The 21,869-nt window shown below is 42.6% G+C and overlaps 1 protein-coding gene across 8 annotated transcripts in view; it reads left to right on the forward strand.

Moving 5' to 3' along the window:
- The window catches only part of Fgd1 (FYVE, RhoGEF and PH domain containing 1), an 82,743-nt gene that overhangs the window by 11,370 nt on the left and 49,504 nt on the right, over positions 1 to 21,869 (forward strand). Inside the window, exon 3 of one of the 8 annotated variants that reach the window (XM_036175293.1) lies at positions 16,597 to 16,747. The exons of 6 other annotated variants lie outside the window; for them this stretch is intronic. The gene's annotated coding sequence lies outside the window, so the exon portion shown is untranslated. Of the gene's footprint in view, positions 1 to 16,596; positions 16,748 to 17,402; positions 17,419 to 21,869 lie in introns of those variants that run through there. One more of the 8 variants, XM_036175296.1, reaches the window with a different exon arrangement.

Here is a 21,869-nt window from a genome sequence, read left to right on the forward strand (position 1 = left end):
CTGTATAATACACATTTAATTGTTATTTCATGCATATATATATATATATACACATACATACATACATACATACATACATACCCTAAATACAACCTGCTTAGTCTATGTAGTGTTGTCAGGGCTGACCATTTGATATTAGACAACCAGTCGGTGTGCTCCTCCCTGGGGAAGACTGTCTCCCACCCTCAGCATTCCCTGGTTGCCTTAGTTCTTTGTGTAGGCTTGAGATCTTGTGGGCTTTTCCCGTCCACTTTGGCATGTCCTTGTCCAGCTCATGCTTAGGCAGTCATGTTGGTAATAAAAATTCATTTTTTAAATTTAATTATGTTGACCACTCTGTTCTTAAACTCCAGGACTCTAGCGCTGCCACCTCAGCCTCCAGATTAGCTAGGACTACAGATATGTGCTGCTGAACTTGGCTTTTGTATGAATTTATAAGTTTAGTGTAAGTCTGTTAGAAATACCAATTTGGGACTGGTGAGAGAGCCTCTTAGGCAAAGACCTTGAAAGCCTGGCAAATTGACTGGGGTCCCCAGAGCCCACATAAAATCAGAAAGAGAGGAAGTGACTCCACAAAATAGTTCTCTAACTCCACACATGTGCCATGGCATGTACATGCCTGCATTCTCTCTCTCTCTCTCTCTCTCTCTCTCTCTCTCTCTCTCTCTCTCTCACACACACACACACACACACACACAAATAATGAGTAAAAATGTAATAATCTACCTCTAAAAAGAGAGAGATACCAATCCCTCTTTTTCTGAAAGCAGACAAGCTAACCCTAAGTTCATATTGAAAACCAGCAAGTGCAGGCAGGGTGGTGGTGGAGCACACCTTTAATCCCAGCACTCGGGAGGCAGAGGCAGGCGGATCTCTGTGAGTTCAAGGCCAGCCTGGTCTACAAAGCGAGTTCCAGGAAAGGCACAAATCTACACAGAGAAACCCTGTCTCGAAAAACAAAAAAAGTAAAGAAAGAATGAAAAGCAATTCTTGTCAGTACAATGCTTTGTAAAAATCTGAAATAAGGGCAGAAGTGGCTTATCAGTTAAGAGTGCATGCGGTTATTGCAGAAGACCAGACTTTAATTTCCAGCACCCATATGAGTTGTTTCAACAACTGCCTGTAACTCTAACCCCAGGGGATCTAATGCCTCTGGCCTCTGCAGGTCCCAACACTCATGTGCACATACCCCCAAACACAGACCCACACAAATACACATAATTAAAAGTAAACCTTAAAAAAATGAAAGGAAGCCAGGTGGCGGTGGCATACACCTTTAATCCCAGCACTGGGAGGCAGAGGCAGGTGGATCTCTGTGAGTTCAAGGCCAGCCTGGTCTACAGTGTGAGTTCCAGGACAGGCATCAAAACACCACAGAGAAACCTTGTCTCGAAAACAAACAACAACAAAATGAAAGGAAGAGCCATGCAGTAGTGGGACATATCTTTAATCCCAGCACTTGGGAGGTAGAAGCAGGTGAATCTCTGAATTCAAGACCAGCCTGGTCTATAGAGGGAGTTTCAGGATAGCCAGGCTACACAGAAAAAAACTCAGTCTCAAAAATAAATAAATAATAAATGCTGAAGTGAATGTTTATGTACCAAAAGTTAGAATCTGTGTGTCAGTGGGAAGTTTCTATGATTTGGATCAGGCTCTTGTTCATCTCAACTGGGCTAACTCATGTCTGCACTCCATTGGGTGTGCTAGAGGTTGGATCTTGTAGAAAACAAACTGGGATGTCTACACTTAGTTCTACAACTCCCTAGTGGGCTAGCCTGGGTATATTCTCACAGCTTTGGCTGATGTCCAAAAGAGAAAGGAAAATATCCAAAAGCTTTGTGAAATTTCTTTTTATATCAAGTTTGCTACTACTATTCCATTGGTATAGCAAATCACATGGCTAAACTCAGTCAGTGTGGGAAGATTTTACCAAGCATTGTAAATACATAGGTAGATGAAAAATGGGGGTCATTTATGAAAGCAGAAGAGGGGGTGTCTTAGTTACTTTTCAGTTGCTTGACAAAACACCATGACCAAAGCAACTTATAAAAGAAAGCATTTATTAGGGGCTAACAGTTTCAGAAAGTGAGTCCATGACCATCATGGTGGAGAGCAGGCCAGCAGGCAAGCAGGCATGACCCTAGAGCAATAGTTGAGAGCTTATGTGTGATCCACAAACATAAGACATAACGAGCTAACTGGAAATGGTGTGGCCTTTTGAAAACCTCAAATCCCACTGCCAGGGACTCATCTCTTCCAACAATATCATACTCGTAATCCCTAACGACTTCTAACTGACAAACAAGTGTTCAGATATATGGGCCTATGTGGGAATTTCTCATTCAAACCACCACAATAAGGGGCTACTGGAGAAAGGAAAGGGATGGCAAGAGGTGGGCAAAGAGCCAGGTGGTGGTGCCACACGACTTTAACGAGGCAGAGGCAGGAGGATCTCTGTGAGTTCAAGGCTGGCCTGGTCTACAGAGCAAGTCCCAGGACAGCCAGGACTACACAGAGAAACCCTGTCTCGACAAACAAAAAGTAAACAGAAGTGGGCAAGGAGATTGGGGAGGGTGTAGTGGAGGGGGAGGGAGAATCAATAAAAACAATGTATGAAAATGCCATAATGCAACCCATTACTATGTATGCTAATTTAAAAAAAATTAATACTCAAGCAGTGATGGCATACGTCTTTAATCCCAGCACTTGGGAGGCAGAGGCAAGTGGATCTCTGTGAGTTCGAAGCCAGCCTGGTCTATAGAGTGAGTTCCAGGATAGCCAGGGCTGGTACACAGAGAAACCTGTCAGAGAGAGAGAGAGAGAGAGAGAGAGAGAGAGAGAAAGAAAGAAAGAAAGAAAGAATTTAAAAAACATGGCACACCTGCACTCATGTGCACATATACACATAATTAAAAATACAAATATACAATATATCATAAAATACAATATATTATAAAGTATATGAAGCAAAATCTAGAGCCCATAAAAGAAAACCTACTATGGCACACAGTTGTAATCTGAGATATTCAAGAGGCTGAGGCAGGAGGATCCTTGATCCAAGGAGCTCAAAACTACTTTTAGGCTACATAGTAAGATTCCTATTAAACTAACTGAATAAAATAAGTAGAAATAGAAAAGAAAAACATCTAAGGAAGAATAAAATAAATCACTTCAATAGATACAAAAAGCTGATTGGAGAAGCTGGAGAGATTGCTCAGTGCTTAAGCATGTCTATTGATTTTGCAGAGGACCAGATTTTGGGAGGTCACAACTGCTTGTAACTCCAATTCAAGGGAGGATCTGGTACCTTTGCCCTCCTAAGACACCTGCACTTAGGGGAACACACACAAATACACACACACACACACACACACACACACACTTGAAAATACAAATAAATCTGGGACTAGAGAGATGGCTCACAGTTTAGAGCATATGTTGCTCTTGCAGCGGACCAGGGTTCAATTCCCAGCACCCACATGGTGGCTCACAACCATCCATATCACCAGTTACAGGGGATCCTATGTCTTCTTCTAACCTCCTGTGCACCAGGTACGCACATAGTACACATACAATAACAGTAATACTTATAAAGGAAAATTAAAAAACAAATCTTGGGCTGGAGAGATGGCTCAGCAGTTAATAACATTGGCTGCTCTTCTAGAGGTCCTGAGTTCAATTCCCAGCAACCACATGGTGGCTCATAACCATCTATAATGAGATCTGGCACCCTCTTCTGTATACATAATAAACAAAGAACTCATATACATACATAAATAAATCTTTTTAAAAAAATCTTAAGAAATTTGATTGCAAACAGCCATTAGCAAAGTAAAAAAAAAAAAAGACTATCAAAAAATATGGGCACCAGTAAACACAGCATCTGGGAGGTGGAGGCAGGAGCATCAGGAGTTCAAAGTCATCCTTAGCTACATAGCAAGTTCCAGGCCAGCCTGAGTGCACAAAACTCTGCCTCAAAAAACAAAACAAAACTGACAACTGTCATCACTGACGAGTGTTTTCTTTCTAGGTAGTTAACAAGATTCTAGAAAGAAAAGAAAAGCCAATGGCCCCAACAGAAAAGGGGGGAGAAGACAGTTAATTCAAGGACAAAGATGAGTTGTTTACATTCTTTTAATTGAAAGTTTATTTTCACACTAACTATTTTGATCACACATGCACAGACACCAACTCCTTGAAGGGGAGGTTTGAAGGAGAGAAATGATGTAATTGTAATAACAAAAAGAAAGCCGGGAGGTGGTTGTGCACGCCTTTAATCCCAGCACTTGGGAGGCAGGGCCAGGTGGATCTCTGTGAGTTCAAGGCCAGCCTGGGCTACAGAACGAGATCCAGGAAAGGCGCAAAGCTACACAGAGAAACCCTGTCTTGAAAAACCAAAACGAAAAAAAAAAAAGAAAAGAAAAATTTACTTGGCGTTTGTATAATTGTGAGTCTTCATATCTACGACCACAGGACACCTTTCTGTTTGTTTCTTTGAGGTGTTAAATGAATATTTCTCATAAAGGTTTGGGATATTTCTTTTCAAAGTTGTTTCTAGGTATTTTATCTTTCTAGTGTCATAATAAATGGAGCCTTCTCTTCTATATATCTCCTCACTGATTTACATAAATTTTTTTATTATAATACCTTACTGAGTTCTCTGATTTTAATAGTCTATTGATTGGTCATATCTTCTGCCCATATAATCTTATCATCTATAAATAGTGATAGCCTTACTTCCTGTATTCCAATTTTATGTTGTAACTGGATTTATGTTGAGGTCTTTGATCCACTTGGACTTAAATTTTGTGCACGGTGACAGATATGGATCTATTTGCAGCCTTCTACATGTTGACATCCAGTTATGCCAGCACCATTTGTTGAAGATGCTTCCTTTTTTCCATTGTATACTTTTGTCTTCTTTGTCAAAAATCAGGTGTTCATATGTGTGTGGATTAATGTCAGAGTCTTCAATTCGATTCCATTTTCCGTATGTTGGTTTTTATGCCAATACCAGACTGTTTTTTATTACTATAACTCTATAGTAGAGCTTGAGGTCAGGGATGGTGATGCCTCCAGAGGCTGTTTTATTGTACAGGATTCTTTTAGCTATCCTGGGTTTTTTGTTTTTCCATATGAAGTTGAGTATTGTTCTTTCCAGGTCTGTGAAGAATTGTGTTGGGATTTTGATGGAGATTGCATGAATCTGTAGATGGCTTTTGGTAAGATTGTCATTTTTACTATGTTAATCCTGCCTATCCATGAGCATGGGAGATCCTTCCATTTTCTGATATCTTCTTCTATTTCTCTATCTTTCTTTAGTGATTTAAAGTTCTTATCAAACAGGTCCTTCACTTGTTTAGTTAGTGTTACCCCAAGGCATTTTATATTATTTGTGGCTATTGTAAAGGGTGATGTTTCTCTGACTTCTTTCTCAGCCCTTTTATCATTTGTGTATAGGAGAGCTACCGACTTTTTTGAGTTGATCTTGTATCCTGCCACTTTACTGAAGGAGTTTATCAGCTGTAGGAGTTCCCTGGTAGAATTTTTGGGGTCACTTATGTATACTATCATATCATCTGCAAATAGTGAAAGTTTGACTTCTTCCTTTCCAATTTATATCCCCTTGATCTCCTTTTGTTGTCTTATTCAAATTGAATAAGTATGGGGAGAGTGGACAGCCTTGTCTTGTTCCTGATTTTAGTGGAATCGCTTTGAGTTTCTCTCCATTTAATTTGATGTTGGCTGTTGGATTGCTGTAAATTGCCTTTATTATGTTTAGGTATGTTCTTGTTTTTTTTTTTAATACATGCACATGGTTTCAGGTCCTGTAGATGCCAGAGGCATGAATTCCCTGAAGCTGGAATTACAGATGGTAGTGAGCAAGCTGACATCACTTCACGGAATCAAACCCGGGTACTCTGTAGGAGCAACAAGTGCTCTTAGCCACTGACTCATCTCTTCAGCCCTACTTTTGTTTCTTTTTTATCATTTATTTAATTTTATTTTATGTGCATTGGCATAAGGGTGTCAGATCCCCTGGAACTGGAGTTACAGTTGTGCACTGCCATGTAGGTGCTGGGAATTGAACCCGGGTCCTCTGATAGAGCAGTCCCTACTTTTGTTTCTTAAGATACAGTCTTATTTTATAGCCCAGGCTATCTTGGAACTTACCATGTAGGCAGGACTCGCTCCAAACTCCTGGCTATTTTCCTGCATCAGCCTCCCATCAGCTCTGGGATTACAAATTTGAGTCACACACCACATACATTTTTGTTTGTGTTTTTGAGGCATGGTCTCAATCTGCCATACAGACTAACCTGAAGCTGTGTAGTCCATGTTAGCCTTGAACTCATGGTCTGTCCCAGACCCCCATGTACTGGGTGTAAGTCACCATGCTTGTCTTCTGATGTCTCTTTTTTTAATTGCAGTGATTGCTATCTTCAGTCAAATGGAGAAAGTAGATCACTTTACCTTGTTTGTGATTTTTTTTTCAAGACAGGGTTTCTCTGTGTAACTGTCCTGGCTGTCCTAGAACTCACTTTTTAGACCAGGCTGGCCTCAAACTCACAGAGATCTACCTGCCTCTGCCTGGGATTAAAGTCATGTGCCACCACTGGCAAAAGTTGTTTGCAATAACACAGTGTTGTTTGGTATTTCCTGATTAAATAATAAATAATAAGATATATATATATATATATATATATAGAGAGAGAGAGAGAGAGAGAGAGATGAAGAGAGTTGTGATACGTATATGTAGTCCCAGCTAATCTGGAGGCCAAGACAGGATTGCTTGAATCCTGAAATTCAAGATCAGAGTAACCAATACAGACTGTAACATAGTCCACAGCTATTTCACTGGAGACACATACTCAGAGAACTCCATACCCTACCATAGAGATATTTGCACCCTCATATTAGTGCTGCTTTATTCACTTAGCAAAGAATTGAAACCAACCTACTTGTCCACCAACAAATGAATGGATAATGAGAACTTGGCATATGTATAAGATGGACTATGACTGCTCAGATCTAAAAGAAAATAAAATTTAAAAATTTGTAGGAAAAGCCAGGCAGCAGTGGTGCACGCCTTTAATTCCAGCACTCAGAAAGCAGAGGCACGTGGATCTTTGAGTTCGAGGCCACTCTGATCAACAGAGTAAGTTCCAGGACAGCCAGGGCTGCACAGAGAAACCCTGTCTCAGAAAATTTTTAATTGCAGGAAAATGGATGGACTTAAAATGTATAATTTTAAGTGAGGTTACACATTCAGAAAGAAAAAAACTACATGTTCTCTCTTATATGTGGAATTTAGCCAATAGTGTGTTATGTGTCCCTGTGTAAGCAAATGTATATGTGGGTACAGTATAACATAAAAGAGAACAAGAATAGCTAATTAGGGTATGAGGAAGGCCTGAATGCAGGTAACAGACAGTATTATGAAAGATACTATAAAACTGTTTCTCTGGTTTGTTGTTGTTTTGGTTTTGGTTTTTTTGAGACAGGGTTTCACTATGTAGCCCTGGCTGCCCAGGAGCTCTCTAGACCAGGCTGGACTCGAACTTCCACCTCAGAGATCCACCTGCCCCTGCCTCCCAAGTGCTGGCATTAAAGGTGTGTGGTACTACTGCCTGGCTGTTTTTCTAGCTCTAATTCTGTTGTGATTTTTTTTGTCATTTTAGTAGTAGATTAGTGTGTAAAATACAGTTGATACTGGAAGTATAAATTTTAATGTGAAGTTCCACAGCTTCTATTCCAAATGCCTATTCTTTTTAATAATATTTTCATAGTTTCTGTTATTCCTTTTTATTTTATGTGCATTGGTGTTTTGCCTGCATGTATGTCTGTTTTAGGGTGTCAGAAGCCCTAGAACTGGCAGAGATACAGATGATTGTAAGCTGCCATATGGGTGCTGGGAATTGAACCTGGGTCCTTTGGAAGAGCAACCAGTGCTCTTAACTGCTGATCTATCTCTCCAGCCCCTTCCTAATGCATATTCTAGCTGTATATAAATTCATTGAGGTGTATAGACTTTGGGTCTGATTGTTCAGTGTTTTATTTGCAAGTTTTTTAAATAATGGTTTGGTTTTTTTGTTTGTTTGTTTTTTGTTTTTTTTGAGACAGGGTTTCTCTGTGTAGTTTTGCACCTTTCCTGGAACTCCCTTTGTAGACCAGGCTGGCCTCGAACTCACAGAGATCCACCTGGCTCTGCCTCCCCGAGTGCTGGGATTAAAGGCGTGCGCCACCACCGCCTGGCATAAATAGTGAAGTTTTAAAAGGTAGAAACCATAGATTCCTCTTTCATTGAATGTTTAAAGACTATTTATTTTTGTTTTATGTATATGGGTATTATGTCTGCATGTATGTATGTGTGCCATATGCATGTCTGGTGTCCATTGAGGCCAGTAGAGGTTATCAGATCCTTTGGAACTGGAGTTACAGATGGTTGTGAGCCACCATGTGGGTACTGGGAACTGAACCCAGCTCCTCTTTGAGAGCAGCAAGAGCTCTTAACCATCATCACCTCTCTAACTCCTTTTATTGAATTTTGTATTGGATTTTTTTTTTTTTGAGACAAGGTTTTTTTGTTGTTGTTTTGGGTTTGTTTTGTTTTGTTTTGTTTTGTTTTTTCAAGACAGGGTTTCTCTGTGTAGCTTTGTGCCTTTCCTGGAACTCACTTGGTAGCCCAGGCTGGCCTGGAACTCACAGAGATCCACCTGACTCTGCCTCCCGAGTGCTGGGATTAAAGGTGTGCTCCACCACCGCCCTACAAGACAAGGTTTTATTATGTAGCCCACTCCTTTCTTGAACTCCCTCCACACACTCTGATTCCCAAGTGGAGAGATTACATCTTTTTTGGTTTTTGTTTTCAAATGACTCTGTATACTCTGGAAGTGGTAATATAATTATTCTATTTGAATTAAATAATATGTTAGATTCTATTAGTAGATTTCCTAGTATTGAAATGATTCTTACATTCCTGGAATAAATCCCACAGTCATGGATTCTGTTATTTAGAATTCTGCACCAGTAATCCTAAGTGAGGCTAGGTCTACATGATTACCTTTACTCATGGCATCTTTGTCAGATCTTGTTATATTTACTCCATAAAATGATTTAAAAATTGTAGGTGGTGGTGTCTCAGGCCTTTAATCCCAGCACTCTGAAAGGCAGAGGCAGGTAGATCTCTGTGAGTTCAAGGCCAGCCTGGTCTACAGATTGAGTTCCAGGACAGTAAGATCCTATGGGGAGGGGGGGGAAACAGACACAAACAAAGATTTAAAACTGTTCCTTAGGCTTGGAGTGTGGCATAGTGGCAAAGTGTTTTCCCAACATGAATGAGGCCCTGGGCTTGATCCCACCCCCCACCCCCTGAGCCACATAGAACAAAACCCATTCCTTCTTTAGGCTTAGAGAAATCAAATTAGCATTGGGTGTATCTGCTTTTGGTGTTAATTCCCCCCTGCTGTGAAAAGATCTCAGACTAGTACTTCCAGGGGGCAGACAGCTCCTTACAACATCTCTGTGTCTTCCAAGGACATTGTTCCATATGAAATTTTTATCTCTTTGGGGCCAGTTTTGGTAAGTGACATTTTCCTGTGACATTATCCATTTCTTCCTGGCCTTTAAAACCTTTTGCACAGAGTTATGTAAAAGCTTTTTATGGGTGGGCAAAGTGCTACATTTTTGTAATCTCAGAACTCAGGAGTCTGAGGCTGGAAAGTCTCAGCTTGTTCAAACCATCTTAGACAACATAGCAAGTCTGAGACCAGCCATAGGAAGACTCTCAAAAAAAAACCAACCAACAAACAAAAAAACGCCTTTACGATGTTTAAAAACATCTTCTTACTATAGCCATATCCAAACTTTTCATTTTGCCTGGCAGTGGTTGTGCACACCTTTGATCCTAGCACTGGGGAGGCAGAGCCAGGAGATCTCTGTGAGTTCAGAGGCCAGCCTGGTCTACAGAGAGAGTTCCAGGACAGGCACCAAAGCTACACAGAGAAACCCTGCCTCAAAAAACAACAAAAGCAACCTTTTCATTTCTTACTTTATGTATGCTTTTTCCTCTTCTTGAATATATGAACTATTTTATTTAATAGCTTTTAAAAAACAGAATCAGCTCATTGATTTACTTGTTTATTAGTACCATTGCTGTCTAAAGCTTTCTTTATCCTCTTACCTTTGTTGTCCAATGTGGTGGTACCTGTCCTGAATCCCAGGACTTGGGAAATAGAGGCAAGAGAATCAGAAATTGAAGGCCAGCCTGGACTACATAGCAAGTTGGAAGTCACCCTATACTATATGAGAGCCTGCCTTTAAAAAAAGAAAGGAAACAAAGAAACAGAAGCCAGGTGATGGTGGCCAGCCAGAGCTGTTACATAGAGAAACCCTGTCTTGGAAAAAAAAGTGAAGAAAGAATTAAATAAAATTTTACCTTTGTTAATTCTTTGTTTCCCTTTAATTTTTTTCCTGTAACTGCTTTTTTTTTTCTTTTTTGTTTTTGCCTATTCTGTGTAGTTTTGGTTCCTGTCCTGGATCTTGCTCTGTAGCCCAGGCTGGCCTCGAATTCACAGAGACCCTCCTGGCTCTGCCTCCTGAGTGCTGGGATTAAAGGCCTGTGCCAGGGTTGGGGATTTAGCTCAGTGGTACAGTGCTTGCATAGCAAGCTCAAGGCCCTGGGTTCAATCCTTAGCTCAAAAAAAAAAGAATATAAAGGCCTGTGCCACCACTGTCCAGCTCCTGTAATTTTTTGAGTCTAATATTTGTTCACTGTGATTTTTTTCCTTTTTATTTGGTACATTAGTATTGAGTTATATCTCTTGTTTTAAAACAAGGTCTCACTAAGTTGCCCAGACTGGCCTTGAACTTGGAATCTTTCTCATGCCTCAGCCTTCCAGGTTCTGGGAGTATAGGTCTGTCACAGGCCTGGCTTTCCTGGTCTTTAATTTAAGTGTGTATTGTAGCACGAATCTTAAGGAGTCTTATTAATAAGATCAAACTCAGAGCCAGGTATTGGGGTGAATGCTGGAAGATCAGAAAGACAGAACAAGCCACAGTCACCTCACCTTACCAGTTCCTCAGCTGATCCTGTTTCTTCAGACTGGAAGCTTCTGAGTCCTCATCCAGAATGGGTCTCAGCTGAACTGTGCTGCTCCAAAGCCTAAAAGCTTAACCAAGCCAAAAGCTTCTAGTTTCTGGTCTTCACGCCTTATATATCTTTCTACTTTCTGCCGTCATTTCCTGGGATTAAAGGAATGAGTCACCCTGCCTGGTTGTTTCCAATGTGGTCTGGAACTCACAGAGATCCAGAGGGATTTCTGTCTCTGGAATGCTAGGATTAAAGGTGTGAGTGCCACTGCCTAACCTCTATACTTAATATTGTGGCTTTTCTGTTTTCTGACCCCAGAAAATTTATTAGGGTGCACAATATTTTGGGGAACACAATATCACCACAGTGTATAGCTGAGAATTCACATCCCCTATTGAAAATAGAGCTCTCCAATCCTACCCCTGGTGACATACTTCCTCCAGCAAAGCAGCCATACTTTCTAACCCTCCCCAACTGTGCCACCAACTGGGGACCAAGTGTTCAAATACTGGCACCTATGGGAGGGCACTTCCCATTCAAATCACCACAGTGGTGTTTCCCTATCATTGTCTAGAAATTCAGCGTTCTAGTTGAATTTCTCCTTTAACCCAAAAATTGAGGGTTTTTTCGTATTCAAATGGAAGATACATTTAGTATTGATTGCTTGCTTTATCCAGTTGTGAGCAAAGAAAGTCGTTTATCTTAGTGTTGCTTTTCAGAACTCACTGAGATGTTCTTATGGGTTAGTATTGATTTGTGGTTTCGGTTTTTGGTATTGTTGCTGTCATGTGACTTTTCCTGGAGAGACATGAACAGTATCTATTGTATACCAGATAGGGCACCAACAAGAAGCCAAAGAAACAGTTCCACCCCAGTCTAGCTTAGTGAGCCAGTGGGTTTATCAAGCAAGGGTCCCTACAGGAATGTGGGTGCCTCAAAGGCCGCTGCCACACCAAGAGGGCATATTCCCATCCCTCACTGGCAGGCATAGGTCCTATGATGTCCACCTGCACAGGACAGGTTGACTTATGTGCTTGCCCCATCAGGGCCTCCATCTGTCAAGGCTATATTCAGGATATATTGTATATTTGGAATCTATCATAGCAGGCCCACAGGAGATGGGGGTAGGGAGTTGGTTGAGGCTCCAACTCTCAAAGCCTGCCCCCAGTGACATGTGTACTTCCTTCCTCTAGCAAGGCTTAACTTCCCAAAGGTTCCAAAGTCTCCTCAAACAACACCACTAACTGGTGAGCAAGTATTTAAATATTGAGCGTATTTGGACTATTTCTCATTCAAACCAGCACAGCAATCCAGCCCTGTTAGTGCCCCTACTTATACCATCTATGTACAAGACAGTAATGTGTGATGTCCCTTCCAAAATTTGATCAGTTGCTTCAGTTATTGGAGAGGGCTTGGTGCCTTGAAATGACTCTGGTCTCAGCACAGTCTGCATGACATTGGTGACAGGGCGTGCAGATTCCACATTTAAGTTGCTATAAATATGCATGCCGGGGTTGGGGATTTTTTTTTTCCCGAGACAGGGTTTCTCTGTGTAGTTTTGGAGCTGGTCCTGGAACTCACTCTGTAGACCAGGCTGGCCTTGAACTCACAGAGATCCACCTGCCTCTGCCTCCCAAGTGCTGGGATTAAAGGCGTGTGCCACCAACACCCAGCTGGGGTTGGGGATTTAGCTCAGTGGTAGAGCACTTGCCTAGCAAGCGCAAGGCCCTGGGTTCAAGCCTCAGCTCTGGAAAAAAAAACAAAAAACAAAAAGAGAAATATGCATTCCACCTTTGCAGAGTCTAGTTAGCTGTCACCTGTCTTAGGGTGCTATGATGAAACACCAAACCCAACTTGGGGAGGAAAGGAAAGTTTATTTCACTCACAGTTCACCATCAAAAGCAGTGAGGGTGGGAACTCATGCAGGAAGGGAACCTGGAGGCAGCGGCTGGTGCAGAGGTCATGGAGGAGTGTTACTTACCGGCTTGTTCACCTGCTTTCTTATGGAAACCAAGACCACCAGCTCAGGGATGGCACCACTCACGATGAGCTGGGCCCTCGCACATCAATCACTAATTGAGAAAATGTCCTACAGGTGTCCTATAGGCTTGGCTACTCCAGGCTTGGCTACTCCAGGCTTGGCTACTCCAGGCTTGGCTACTCCAGGCTTGGCTACTCCAGGCTTGGCTACTCCAGGCTTGGCTACTCCAGGCTTGGCTACTCCAGGCTTGGCTACTCCAGGCTTGGCTACTCCAGGCTTGGCTACAGCCGGATCTTACGGAGGCATTTTTTCAATTGAGGCTCCTTTGGCTCTGCTGGCTCTAGCTCTTGTCAGGTTGACATAGAACCACCCCCAGAAAGACGCTTGACTAAATGGCCTCCGACCCAGCCTTTAGTTGGATGAGCCATTTTAGTTGTTACAAAGTGGAGCCAGTGCGGCATCCCACCTGTTGCAGTTCTCATCCGCAGCCAGCAATTGTTGGTCTACAGTTGTAAATTGAGCTTTGGGCCATTTCCACAACTGGAGCCCAAACTCCATTTGCTCAGGTTGGTTTTTGGTTTGTTTTATTTTGTTTTGAGACAAGGTTTCATTATGTAGCACTGGCTAGCCTAGAACTCACTATCTAGCCCAGAATGACTTCAAATTCATAGAGATCTACCTGCCTCTGGCTTCTAAGTGCTGTCTACATGAATTCAGCGGCTCACATATACACAGTACAAATATACACGATACACTCCCCTGAACATAAGATGATTAGCCAAGAGTGTAACACAGTGAGAACATTATTGCCTAGTAATCTAATGCGTATGAGGCCCTGTGTATGAGGCCCTCAGTGGCTAGCCCCATAAAAAAAGAAGATAATAAAGTGTTTCTTGTAAGTCTTCTGCAGAGCACCTGTAAAAGCATCTGAGCCTGGGTGGACGGAGAAGGGAGGTTTCTGACTACCATTTTAGATTTGATTTTTTTGAGATAGTCTCTCACATAGCTTAGGCTGACCTTGAACTCCCTATGTAGTCAAGGATGTCCTTGAACTCCTGATTCTCCCGCCTCCACCTCCCAAAGGCTAAAATCATAGGCAAGAACCACAAACCCAAAGCTTTGTACATGCTGGGCAAGCACTCTACCAACTGAGTTATGTCCTCAGCTCATGAACTACATTTCAATTTTGTTAATTCTTAGTGATCAGCTCAAGTTCTTTTTATACCATTTTTATTATTTTATGTTTCTCTATCATATTCAAATTTTCAGATTATTTCTGTCTGGTTTCCTAAAAGTCAGGATTTCTGGCTGGAATGCTTGCGAGTGTCTTCACAAAAGCAGGGTGGGGGCATCAGGGAGACAGTCTGCCTGTCATTTGGGGGCTGGAGGGAGTTTGGCTCCCTTGCACTTCTAAAAACTGGCTATGTGTAATTCCATGACTTTGAATATTTGTGATTTCATGATTGCATATACTCGTCTGTGGATGCATGTGTTTATACACGATGCTCTGCTGTCCTTCTGAGTATGCAACAATATAAGACTAAAAGAGTTTTCAAAGGGAAGTCAGTGGGATGCCTCTGTGTAGCTATTCTTCTGTATCAGTTTGCACAGGTCTCTGAGCTGGAAGGGACAATTCCATGGATTTTCAATGTCCCTGTGTATTCTTGCATCTCTGCCAGCAAATGATTAATCCTGTGTGCTTTTCCATGCCTCTGAGCATCTGCATCTTTGAAAATCAGTGATTTTGAGTATTGTCGGGGTCTCTGCTAGGGTGTGGGTTGCTAATAATGGTGGGTTCTGAATGCAACTCTGAATTTCATTGTATATATATATATATATATATATATATATATATATATATACACACATATATATGTAAATATATATATATATATATATATATATATATATATATATACACACACACATATATATATGGAGTGCACGTGCTACGTGGCAAGTTTAGACTCTCCATGTCTGGAAGAAACATTACAACAGGAAATACTCTAGATTCCAGCTTCCGGATGGAATTTCACTCTGAAAACTACCCCTTCCCAGACCTCTCAATAAATGCAGCATTCTCAGTCTTTCTTCAAGAGGCTGAGTTGAGGGGTTTTATGCTAACCTTGACCTCAGAGGCCATGCCTTTCAGGAGGTTTTGGCAGAACCATGAAATTCCACACCCTGCCACTTGCCTCTTGCCAGGCCTACTTCTTCCTCATGAAGCCTTTTATAGCTTCACATTATCTAGCAGACTAATTCCAGTGTAAACTGTTCAGAGTGGCCAGATGAACACAGGAAGATGGGACAAAAGCACAGAGCCAGGTTTCTGTTTCTAGTAAATCCATATAGGAAGACGGGGATAAGAGACAGATGATAGGAAACAGAGACCAAGAAATCGGCTTTGAAAGATTGGAGCAGACAGTCAGAAATGGAGCGCAAAACAATAGACAGGTGGAGAAAGATCCACAGAGAGAGATAAAGTTAAGCTTGTGTGAAAGAGGACCTAGCCTAGGTGAGACTAAAAGAAGAGACACACTCAGAGGGACGAACACGGAGAGTGCAGACAGAAGAGCAATGAGAGCTGCCTTTAGTCCCAGCCCTCAGGAGGCAGAGCCAGGCAGATCTCTGTGAGTTCGAGGCTAGCCTGGGCTACAGAGTGAGTTCCAGGAAAGGCACAAAGCTACACAAAGAAACCCTGTCTCCTCCTCCTCCTCCTCCTCCTCCTCCTCCTCCTCCTCCTCCTCCTCCTCCCCCTTCTTCTTTTCAAGACAGAGTTTCTCTGTGTAGCTTTTTGCGAAATGAGGGTAGCGGCCAGGCATAAGTGGTGCACATCTGTAATCTTAGAACTCAGAAAGCTGAAGCAGAAGGACTGGGAGTTTTGTCGGCAGCCTGGGCTACACAGTGAGACCCCATCTTAAAAAAAAAAAAAAAAAGGGTTGGGGATTTAGCTCAGTGGTAAAGTGCTTGCCTAGCAAGCACAAGGTCCTGGGTTCGATCCTCAGCTCAAAACAAAACAAAACAAAAACAAAAACAAAAACACAAAACAAAAACAGAAACAAAAAAAGCTGGACATGGTGTCTTTTCCCTATAATCTCAACATTCAAGAGGCTGAGGCAGGATGATTATCATGAGTTTGAGGTCAACCTGGACTACATAGTGGATTGCAGTATAGCCCGGGCTGCAGTGTCAGACCTTATTTAAAAGAGAAATAAAAGAAGGCTGGAGAGATGGCCCAGTGATGAAAAAACACTTGCTGCTCTTGCAGGGGACCCAGGTTTGGTTCCCAACATCTACACAGCAGCTTATACGCATCTGTAACTCTAGTTCCAGGAGATCTGGTGTCCTCTTCTGGGCCTTCTGTGTACTGCATGCATGTGGTGCTCATGCATACATGCAGGCAAAACATTCATATGCACAAACTAAAAGTAAGTCATTTCAAAGGAAAGAAACAAAAGAGAAGAAGCGTAAGTACTGCTATCATTAGTCTTTTTTTGTTTGTTTGTTTGTTTGTTTTTGACAGATAAGGAGACCACAGCAAGGCAGTGGCAGTGCTAAGACTGAATGCAAACTCTCTAGCACAGGGAACATGCATTTAACTGCTCTGTCACGATGACATGAACATGATGACAGGGACGAAGAATCTGAATGGAGGAGGGCAGAGGTGAAGACAGGTATGGAAACTGGAACAAAAAAGTTAGAATAGAGAAAGATGGGGGAAAATAAATGGATGGATGCGGCAACACATCAGGCAGATGAGTTGGAGATTACCAGAGAGGAGAGAACTGAGAATAAAGTGTAGGGACAGTATGTGAGAGAAGCCAAGGAACCAATGGAAAACGAGAGAGGAAACAAGACAGGCATTCTGGAATGCAGATGAGGGAGAGCAATGGAGTCTGTGTATAAGGACAGAGAGACAGACCTAGATGAAGACCATGTATTAGGGACAGGACACAGGCAAGTAGCCCAAAACATAGCTAGAGGAAGTAAGAGAGAAAGAACAAGCTGGGGAAAGAATGTTGGATAAAGAGCAGAGGGGCTGTAGAGATGGCTCTGAGGTTAAGAGTGGGAGGGCCATCTTATAGCAGCTATGGGGAAAGCTCTCAACTCTTAGAATTGGGGAGTGTGCATCCATTGATTTTTATTATGCCACTGTCTTAGTTAGGGTCTCTATTGTTGTGAAGAGACACCATGACTACAGCAACTCTTATAAAGAAAACATTTAACTTGGGCTATCTTACAATTTCAGAGGATTAGTCCATTATCATCATGGCAGGGAGCGTAGTGGCGTACAGGCAGAAATGGTGCTGGAGAGGAGCTGAGAGTTCTACATCTGGATCCACAGGTAACTGGAAGAGAGAGAGAGAGAGAGACTGGGCCTGGCTTGAGCATCTATAACCTCAGAGCCCACCCCTAGTGACACACTTCCTCCAACAAAGCCATACCTATTCTATCAAGCCCACACTTCCTATAGTGCCACTCCCTACGGGCCTATGGGGCCATTTCCTTTCAAACCACCACAGTCATCAAATCCTCCTAACTAGTATAGAAGGTATTATTATCATCTCCAGATGCAGAAACTGACGCTCCAAATGATGAATAAGAGCCAAAGGTCACAAGGTATAAAAAGCAAGGTTCCAGTCAGCCTGCTTCTAAGGCCTACATGTTTGGCCAGGGCATTCTGTTTCAGTGAAGGCTTGTTGGACACTTTAGAGCCTCTAAGACAAGTGGTCTTGGTCTTCTGGAGCCTCCAATATCAACTGGAAAAGACAGACTTCATTATATCAGAGAGGGAAAGTTCTATGAATTGCAGAAATAACTCTTTGTGAGATAAAGTTGGCCTAGAGAAAGCAAAGAAAGCTTCCTTAAGTAGGATAGTTGAGGGGCAGATTTACATGAAAGTTAGTGACCTCTTGTTTCCATGGATCTCTTCAGGGCTTTGATTAATGAACAGTGAAAAATCTAGAGTACTAGCTTATCTATCAAGAAAAGTGAAGTCGGGGGTTGGGGATTTAGCTCAGTGGTAGAGCACTCGCCTAGCAAGGGCAAGGCCCTGGGTTCGATCCTCAGCTAAAAAAAAAAAGAAGAAGAAGAAGAAGAAGAAAGAAAGGAAGAAAAGTGAAGTCTCCAGGCTGGAGAGGTAGCTCATTGCTTAAGAGCATTGTCTGCTCTTCCAGAAGACCCAGAGGACCCAGGTTCAATTCCCAGCATCTACATGGGGGCTCACAATTGTCCATGGCTCCTGTTCCAAGGGATCTGATATCCTCTTCTGCTCCACAGGATCCTGTATGAATGTGGGGCACATATGCTCACACAAAAGATAAGAAAGTAATTTAAAAACAAAGAAAAGTGAAATCTCACCTGGTCATGGGAGCTTATACCTGTAATCCCAGCACCTGGGAGGCTGAAAAAGAAGGGTCTCCACAAGTTCAAGCCCAGCCATAGGTACATACAAGCAAGACCCTGTCTCAAAAATAGATTAAAATGCCCTAAAATCTTACACTTCATATGCAAAAGAAACAAAACAAGTTCTATCAAATTTGACACCAGTTCTAAAATGTATTGCTATTGTAAAACAACTTGGTTTGGTTTGGTTTGGTTTGGTTATTTGTGACAGGGTTTCTATGTGTAACAGCCCTGGCTGGCCTCCAACTCAGAGATCCGCCTGCCTCTGCTTCCCTACTGCTGGGATTAAAGGCGTGCGCCACCACTGCCCGGTGCTAAAACTGAAACTTTTTAAACTACCAATATTAGAAAAATAAAATTTCTGGAGCCAGTGAGGGAGTTCAGCAGGTAACCCACCAGCCACCAAGTCCAAGGAACTGAGTTAGATCCCGGGGCCCCATATGGTGGAAGAAAAAAACTGACTTATGCAATTTGTTCCCTGACCTCCACTCATATCCCCCTCCCCCCCACCCCCCCAGATAAAGTTTAAAAACAATTAAAAACAACTTTCTGTCAACTACAGTATTCAGGATTGAATACTATTTTTAGTCTCTCTGTGGAAAATGCCATTATCATCTCATGCTTCAGTGGCAAAACAGAAACCATCAATCAGATCCTAAGAATTGTTACAGAGCTTTAATCCCAGCATTTCGAAGGCAGAGGCATGCAGATCATTGTGAGTTCAAGGCCAGCCTGGTCTACATAGGGAGTTCTGGGACAGCCAGTGCTACATAGAAAGACTATCTCCAAAAAAAAAAAAAAAAAAAAAAAAAGCTGCCAGGCGGTGGTGGTGGTGGCGGCGGCGGCAGCGTTGGCGGCGGCACACGCCTTTAATCCCAGCACTCGAGAGGCAGAGGCAGGTGGATCTCTGTGAGTTCGAGGCCAGCCTGGGCTACAAAGTGAGTTCCAGGACAGGCTCCAAAAGCTACAGAGAAACCCTGTCTCAAAAAACCAAACAGAAAAAAAAAAAAAATGCTACAGGACCTTCATCTACCCACCATCTCCATCTCCTATTTGATTGTTTTTTTTTAACTATCTCCTCACATTTATTGCTTGCTTTAAATCTTTTTGCCCAAAGTGATAATATTCATAGAAACACTCATCTCATCCTCTCCACATCTGAAACTTATTCTCTGGGGTCCTCTCTGGATTCTAGTAACAAGGATTTTCTTGTCCCATTGTCCATCTGGTCTAGGCTCCATGGGGACCTCAGAGAAGAATCAGATATGGAGTTGCCCTCAAGGGCTCTTTTGTTTGGGAGAAAAGAGCAAAACAAGAGTCCCATCTGAGAAGAGGGACAGCTGCCCCAAGGGATAAAGTGCTCTTGGAATTTGGGGGTGAAGAAGATGACTTGAACTTGCACCGTTAACCACATGCTACCTCCCACCATGTCTTGAATTATTTTGTATGGCCTTGACTCCAGTGCCCCCTCTCCACAAACTGTTCTCCAGCTCCTTTGAGACAGGGCTGGAAACCCCATGGGTATGTGGCAGAAGCTAGGCGCCATAGGCTTCAGCATTCCGTTCTGGGAGGATAGGAGTCCAGGATAAAATCAGACCCCTTGGTTGGTGGGTAAGGGTCTGCTCTCAGCTTGCAAGCTGGCCCCCTCAACACTGAATTCTCTCTGGAGAAGATAAACAAGTCTTAACATGGCAACAGGTGGAAGAGGAAAAGATCTTGATTTTCTTCCTGAAGCTGAAGATATCTACAGCTGCCCAGGAGGAGGGAGATGAAAAAAAAGATAAAGAGACACAGTTATGCTTTTGAAGCTAGAAGCCAGGAAAGCAGTCAGGCTCAGCAGTAAAAGTCTGAGAGTCGCTGCAAAGTTGGGGTGGAGAGACAGAGAGAGAGACAGAGAGACAGAGAGAGAGAGAGAGAGACAGAGAGAGAGAGAGAGAGAGAGAGAGAGAGAGAGAGAGAGAGAGAGAGAGAGAATGCAGTGTCCTACAAGGAGAGTTAGGATCTTAGTATCTGCCTCAAGGCTGAGTTAGAACTCAGAAAGCAGGCCAGCTTACAGGCACCTGCTAACTCCATCAATTTACATGTTTATCCTTTTCAGGGACTGTCAAGTAGGGCAAGAAAGACAGAGGGTGGGTTCTCCTTTCTTAGGCCCAGTGCCCCAAATCTCACTCAGCTCTCCCCACCTCCCATGTCAAGCCCAGTGCCTCAGATCCCAGCCTCAACCCTTTCTCCCACACACCCCCCCCTACTGGGTGTCATGTAGTCAGTCTGGGCTGGCCTCAATCTCCCTATGTAGCCGAGCACAACCCTGAACTGTCTCTGCCTCCTTAGTGCAGATTACAGGCATGTGCCACACACCCAGTTTATGCAGTGCTGGGGTTTGAACCCAGGGCATTGTGCATACTAGGCAAATACTCTCCCACGTGAGCTACATCCCTAGTCCCATTTCTTTCTTTCTACTGGATCATTCCCAGCACAAAACAACCTGGCATCTCCTTGTCTTAGAAAAACATCACTCTGGCTCTGCATGATGGCTCATGCTTTTAATCCTAACACTCAGGAGGCAGAAGCAGGCAGAGCAGGCAGAAGCAAGTTCAAGGCTAGCCTTGTCTACATTGAGTTCCTGGATAGCCAAGGTTACATAGTGAGACCCTGTCCCAAATATAGATAGATAGATAGATAGATAGATAGATAGATAGATAGATAGATAGATAGAGATAGATAGAGATAGATAGATCATTCTTGGGTTGGACGTGTTGGAACATTCAGGAGGCTGAGGTTGGGGGATTATGAAATCAAGGCTATCCTGATCTACATGGTGAGACCCTGTCAGACACAGAAGAAAAATTATTTACCCATCTCCTAATATGACCCTGTTTCTTGACTCTGTTTTCTTTCACAGCCTAGTTTCTCAGTGAAAAGGAGGGAAGGGGTTCTGTTTCTTTGACCCCAGTGAGAGTTCTGTGTCAAACTTCTCACCAACAAACACTGTAGTCCATCAGTCCTGTTTGTAAAATATAATGCATATTAAACTGGGTGTGGTAGCACACACCTTTAATCCCAGCACTTTTAAGGCAAAAGCAGACAGATCTCTATAAATTCAAGGCCAGCCTGATTTTGTACATAGTGAAGTGAATTCCAGGCCAGCTGAAGCTACATTTGTTTTTCATGATATACGTTATAAGTTTAGAATACTATTACATGTACAGTTTGAATACACAATAAAGCAATTATCCTTCCCACCAAACTTCAAAACCAGATTGTTTACTAATGACAAAACCCCCTTTGGAACCTTCCCCGATTGCATGTCTCTCTCCTACTTGAAAGGTAACTACTGTCCTGGAATTTTCCTTTTTCCTTCCTCTTCTGTATGCATTTAGAACATATTGC

This window comes from Onychomys torridus, chromosome X, assembly GCF_903995425.1.
Source record: "Onychomys torridus chromosome X, mOncTor1.1, whole genome shotgun sequence".
In the NCBI taxonomy this organism is placed as follows: domain Eukaryota; kingdom Metazoa; phylum Chordata; class Mammalia; order Rodentia; family Cricetidae; genus Onychomys; species Onychomys torridus.